This window comes from Leptopilina boulardi, unplaced genomic scaffold (genome assembly GCF_019393585.1).
Source record: "Leptopilina boulardi isolate dan_hultmark-lab unplaced genomic scaffold, ZJU_Lbou_2.1 LbouV2_332, whole genome shotgun sequence".
In the NCBI taxonomy this organism is placed as follows: Eukaryota; Metazoa; Arthropoda; class Insecta; order Hymenoptera; family Figitidae; genus Leptopilina; species Leptopilina boulardi.
Genome location: NW_026137899.1, coordinates 4,252,568 through 4,259,708, shown reverse-complemented (window position 1 = coordinate 4,259,708; position 7,141 = coordinate 4,252,568).

The window sequence follows — 7,141 nt, the reverse complement described above, 5'->3', positions numbered from 1 at the left end:
AACCTTAAAAAAGGAGATTTGGTTTTTAAAAAAGGAATTTTGCTTTAAAAAAGGAGATTTCATAAATCAAGAAAAAAATTGTTTTAATTTTTATCTCAAAATATTTTTCACATACTATTTATTAAGACATAAAAGAGACTCTTTTAAATGAATTAACCCCCTTTTAAAATTAAGCAAATTTGTTTAATTTACCATTGACCATTCAAATTTCAATTTTTCATTGATCCATCGAAATTTACATTTTTTCTGAGTGTTTTTCCGAATATATTAAGGATTTCAAATTATGCTACGCAATAAAAAATATTTGATTAATATATTTTTTAATAGAACTCGAAGTTTAAAAAAAAAATAAAAATTTGAACATCCCTCATAATTTAAATTATTTTTCATCGTCATTTTTTTTACTTTTATGTTTTCTTCATTATTCTGAACAATTAATAATATGGATTTTGAGAATTTCAATTTTTAAGCAATAGTAAAATTGTCATAAATCTTTTTAACCAATTTTAATAATATTTAATAATTTAATAATTTAATCTTAGCTAATAAATAATGCCAGAAAAAAATTAGCGCATGCTAATTTGTTTTCTTCTTTATTTTTTTAAGGAAATTTCAAAAAATAAAAAACTTTAGTAACCTTTTTTTAAAAATTAAGTCTTATTATCCAGTTTTAACTCGATTGATCACTTTCTTTATTACTTTATTATCTTTTCTGAGGGAATTTTGTCAAAAATGGGTAAATGAATAATTGTATAGAGAATGGAAAAATAATATTTGAGACCTGGAAAAGTCGTGGAATTTTGTTCCAAGAAAAACGTAGCAACCCTGATTAAGATAGATACTATTATGGCAGAAGGGTACTGAAAACACTTTTCTTAAAAATATATGTCCATTAATTACATTATTTTCTACTTAAATCTCAGAATATTTAAGCCTTGCGAAAAACGTGTAAAATACTGGAAGGTACTTCATTTTTAAACCAAAATTAGGAGGGATCAGATAAATTTTAACTCATCAAAATTTATGTTGTTTAGAGATATTAATTTTCTTCCGATAATATTAAGAATTTCAAATTATGTTACATAATGAAAAATCTAAAAAAAAAATTAATAAATTTTGTTATAGAACTCGAAGTCATTGGTAAATTAAAATTTTAACTTCTCTCATAATTTATATATTTTTTCATCGATCCTAATTTTAAAATCTTCAAAAAAGATTTTTAAAATGATCTATATCTCATTATTCAAATTTTATGATTCTGAGCAATCGATTACATGAGGTAAGACCACTCAGCGGCGCCACTTTCGAAAATTTGAAAATACTTATTGCCATATTTTTTTGCTTTTTTTTGTTATCAAATGAGATATGAATCGAATTTCCACATGCAACCCTTCACAAAAATCAACCCTTAAAAAATTTTTTTTTTCTAATTAGTTTCTTGATCCTTGCAGTATTGTTTAACAAGACCTATACTGTCACCCCTTGAAGTTTGGATTTTTTTGCTCTTCAAATTATTGTTTAACAAGACATATACTTTCACCCAATTAAAAATACAAAAAATTTTATATTAATTAGTAGAAATTTTACATAAATAAATGTATATGTCTTGTTAAACAATAATTCGAATAGCAAAAAAATCCAGACTTCATAGGGTGTAAGGTGGAAGAATATGTCTTGTTTAACAAGACTTATGCTGTCACCCTATCAACTCTGGATTATTTTGCTCTTCGAACTATTGTTTAACAAGACATATTCTTCCACCTTACACCCTATGAAGTCTGGATTTTTTTGCTATTCGAATTATTGTTTAACAAGACATATACATTTATTTATGTAAAATTTCTACTAATTAATATAAAATTTTTTGTATTTTTAATTTAAAGATTACTATGATCGTTCCAAATAGACTGTCGCATAACAAAAGTTTAGATTTTTTGCTATTTTGCTTATATATTATTCGCTATAAAGTATCTTTAGAGTTGAGAGCAAGTCTCACTCGGCATGATAGGCCGTTAAGTTACTGACAAATGTCTGAACAGTTTTTCTAGTCATGATTTCTGATCATTACTTTTGACAAGTTACTGGACAGAAATTCTGGTCACAATCAGAATAAGCACTTCAGTTCTTAAACTGGTAGATATGATAAATTACCATCTAGTCACCGTGGCTGCGTGGAAATTCACATGCGTAGTGTCTCCAGGGTCCAGAGTTCGATTCCACATGAGTTCGAATTTTTCATTTTCAGATTTAAGTGTTATTGGCAGAGTAAATTGTTCATTAGACTTAAATATTTAAATAAACATAAAAATATAAATAAATAAATAATTGTAAATAAAATAATAAACGCGAGAAAATATGATATTTTATTCTAGATTATGACCAGAAAACTGTCCAGTTACTGGCGAGATACTTATCAGATACTTTCCAGTCACTGGGCAAATAATCTGACCAGTGACTGCAAATCGAGCGCGTCACATTTTTAACCAGCCACTTGTCAGACATCCTGGCCAGTTACTGTACAGTACCTAGAAAAACTTTCCAGTGACTGGTCAGTACTGAGTTGAAGTTTCTACCTGGGCCCAGGTTGAAATTTGACGAGTATTACTTGTTTCTTTGCAGTATTTGTGGAGTGGAAAGCAAGTTTATTTTGACAAGATAATCTAACCAGTCCTGAATAAGTGACTGGACAGAAAGAATCTCCCTTTCTGATTAGTACTTCTGTCAAGTCACTAACCAGAATATCTGATCATAATCGTAATAAAAGTTTCTTTCCAGATACTGGCCAGTCAAGGATTTTAAAAATTATTCAAGATTCCACTTAGAAAAACTGGTTCACCACTCATCAGAAAAACTTGTCAAATCCTATCAAAAGAATTATTACAGATTTTTTTAAGATTTGACCAAAAAATCTTGACTGAATTAAAAGAAAAGTCTGCGTACACAGACTGTCCCTTAAAAATACTCTTTAAGTCAATCACTTACAGTGACTTCTAAAATAAGTCTTTTTAAAGTATTCATGATGTTCAAATAACATGCTTTCCAAAATATGATTTTCTACTATTCAAAATAAATTTTTTTTATATGTGATTTCAAAATTATTGTGATGGTTTCAAATAGACTTTTAGATAAAAAAAGATTCGATTTTTCGCAATTTTGACTATATATTATTCGCGAAAGATATAGCAGTATCTTTAGAAGTGAGAGCGAGTCTCACTCGACAAGATAAGCTGTCAAGTTACTGACAAATGTCTGAACAGTTTTTCTAGTCATGATTTCTGATCATTACTTTTGACAAGTTACTGGACAGAAATTCTGGTCACAATCGGAATAAGAACTTCGGCCCTAAACTGGTAGTTATAATTACCAGTAATTAATCATAATAAATTACCATCTAGTCATCGTGGCTGCGTGGTAATTCATATTCGTTGTCTTTCCTGGGTCTAGGGTACGATTCCACATGCGTTCGAATTTTTCATTCCTTGATTTAAGTGTAATTGTCAGAGTAATTGATCACCAGACTTGAATATTTAAATAATCACAAAAATATAAATAAACAACTGTAAATAAAATAACAAACGTAAGGAAAAATTATATACCCTGGCGGATTAGGTTAACTGAAATTTCACCGAATGGAGTGAAATTTCGGTAAACTTCGATTTGAGGCGAAATATTACACTTAATTAATAAAATATGATGAAATAAATTATTGCTTTTGATAAATTAGTATTTAGATAGTTTATTCGTGCAATATTGAATGCAAAATAATAATTAGAAAATGTATTTGTTCTTAATATATAACAAGTTAAGTTGTTCATTTTAATTATTTTCAAACATTACACAGGAATACACGGTTTTGGACTCGAGCAACGAAAATCTATTCCTAACGTAAATTTTAACGCTGAATTCGAATCTACAGTCCGTTTTTGTACTACACGTCAGGTTTTTGAGATAGTTGCAATTTTAAATTTTTTATGCTTTTTACAAATTTGTTATTGTTAATTGAACTATATTACTTATAAAAAAATCATAACTTTGTTTAAGGTTTTTGGGGTCGCTGATTATGAATCTGAAGTCAGATTTTTAAAATTCAAAATGACGGATCCAATATGGCGAACGACTTTTCTTAAAATCGTTTCAATTCATTTGAAACTTGTTACTCGGGGGTAATTGGGATCGCTGTTTACGAATATAGCATTCGATTTTCAAAATTCAAAATGGCGGATCCAATATAGCAGACGACTATTCTTAAAATCGCTTTGATTCATCTGAAACTCGTTACTTGGGGGTTTTTGGGGTCGCTGATTACGAATATGAAGTCAGATTTTTAAAATTCAAAATGGCGGATCCAATTGATTTCTCATTTTTTCCGACATTTTGAATTTTGACGTGATACGAAAAATTTAATAATGGATTCGAATTCAGCATAAAAAAATACGCTAAGAAACGCTCTTGTCTGTCTGGGTCCAAAAGTTAACACGAATTTGTAAACCTGTGTTTGGAAATTTTTGGAAAACTGTTAATACTTTTTTTAGCCACGTTTTTGAGAGAGATTATTTATATTTTAATGTTACAAATTAAAAAATAACATATGTATTTAAGTGTGTAAAAAAATTATTAATTAACAAATTTTTATTTATATAATTCGTATAATTGTAATCTATATAAATAAAATCAGCCTTTGGCTATACATTGCTTCAAATTCAAAATTTCTCAAATAATTTGTCATTTTCAACATCCAGGATTCGAAAAATATACATAAAAAATTTCATGTCTGAATGCATGTCCCAGAAAAAAACGGCTCAACCAATTGAAGCCAAATTTGTCCGAGTATTTGATCTTTACCCAAGTTAAATTCATAAAAAAAATTGATAAAGAAAAAAATTTCATTTTAATTTAAGAAAAAGTCGAAAAATACGAATTTGTAATTTTTTATAATATTTTTATTAAACTTTTAATAGTTGAGTTTTTGTAATCAAAAAATTGCATTTTAACAATAAAATTGTTTAAATTTGGTACTTATAAAAAAAATAATACATATGTACATAATTAAATAAAAATGAAAAAATTTTTATACTTAGTAACATTTTAATTTTGACAACTAATTTGCTACAAATTAAATATATATAACATGAAAAATGTAAAGAAAAATTCAGACAACAATATTCAGAAAAATTTTGAAAGCATAAAGTTGACATAATAAACAAAATATAACTTCACTTCATTATGGTAACCATTTCATTTATTAAACGTTCAATTTTTAATAAAATTGGCTAAATACCAATCTAAATCTAAATTCAACTTTTCATATCCGTTGTCGAAAAGATATGAAAATAAAAAATTTAATTTTTGGATTTTTAACAGTGTACAGATGAAAGTCTGATTTTATTCTTACAGATTAAATCTATAGGCAAGTGGAAGTTAAGTCTTTTAGGCTCAAATAAATAATTGAAAACAAAAATTTTCAAATACTAATATCACCGTTTACATTACACTTAGGATCAATGTTTTTTTTATTTCAAATTGCAAAAAATCAAAGTTATAAATAAATGTAAAACTAGAAATACTGTCTATTCGCAATACTATGTAATGACTTTACAATATTGTTTATGAAAAACATATCATTTTTAATATTAAATAATCACATTGACAATTTGAGACAATGACATTTCCGGACATTGCCAATTCGGGACAAGGACGATTCAGGATATTGACAGTTCGGGACATTGAAAATGAGGGTCATTAATTGTTCGGGACAATAACATTTTCGGGACACTGTCAATTGAGGACAATGTCATTTTAGGACAATGACAATTCGGGACATTAACAAATAAGAACAAGGACACTTCGGTACATTGACAATTCGGGACAATGGCATTTCGAGATATCAATATTTTAAGATATAACCAATTCGGGACATTGACAATTAGGGTCGAAAACATTTCGGGTGAATTGGGGACAATGACAATTGTGCCATTTTCATACTTCTCGACCGGAACATATTATATGTCTAATTGTAAGAACTTAAAAAAATATTCTGCAATGCCTGAGAAATTTAGAAATTTTAAAAACATTTAAAATATTACTTTTAAGAACACCTCCCAGAATAATTAACAAAAATTCTTCTCCTGGGATTCAATTTTTCAGAATGTAGTCAACCTTCGAAATATATAAGTTTATTTTCTTTAAGTACCATTAAAAATTGGTTTCTTGTTATGAGAAATTGGGTGATTTTAAAATTCTATGCGATTGTATATTTATATTAATATAATACAGCTTCAATGGGACAGATAAAAAGGAAAGTATTAATATGGATATCCTCAAATGATCGATGAATTCAAAGTGGCGAGACTTCAATCTTGATATTTTTCTGCGAGGAAAGGTTATTGTTCTTATTTCATTTTTTGGGGACCGTATTTTATTCACTTCAGTAAAGAAATTAAGGAATTGAAATAATAAAACAATATATCCGTTACTAAACGGAGTGGAACCCCCCAAGGAACAGTATTTGTATACATATTACTGTTCGTTAAGAGTAAACCACCTTATGCATTATCAGTTTATACTTCTTAGAAATTATGAGGCGCATTACTTGAGAACGTCTATCACCACAAAAAATTAACACTGTATTACACTATACTACAATGTTTTAAACTTTAATACATACTACATACCTTGACAGACACAAACACGCATACAATTACACTGAGAAAAATAATATCGTAATAATAAGAAAATAATTTAGTTAAGCATTTTTAGTTGGCCTTACTAAAGTATGGTTGGCACAACAGAAAAGAAAGTGGCAATCAATCGAAAAATTTAGTTTGCTCTACCAAAAAATATTTTTGAAGGTTTCATGTCTACAAACTAAACAGTTTGGTTCTCCGTACTAAATCGCTGGCACGCAGAATTGCGCACGCGCTGTTCTCGAAAATGTGGCGTCGGTCGTAGGGCCTAGTCAGTCGTGGACCTCTTCCGCGTTATGCTTATCCGATCATTTATGTCATGTGTTTTTATTGTTCGGCTGGTCTATTATCGTAGCAGTGTAATTAAAGTTTTATAAATATTTATTTTTTAAAAGTGTACTGAAAGTGTTTCTTTTATTTCGAAAGAATGGCTGACGAAGTGACAAAACGTTTGCTAA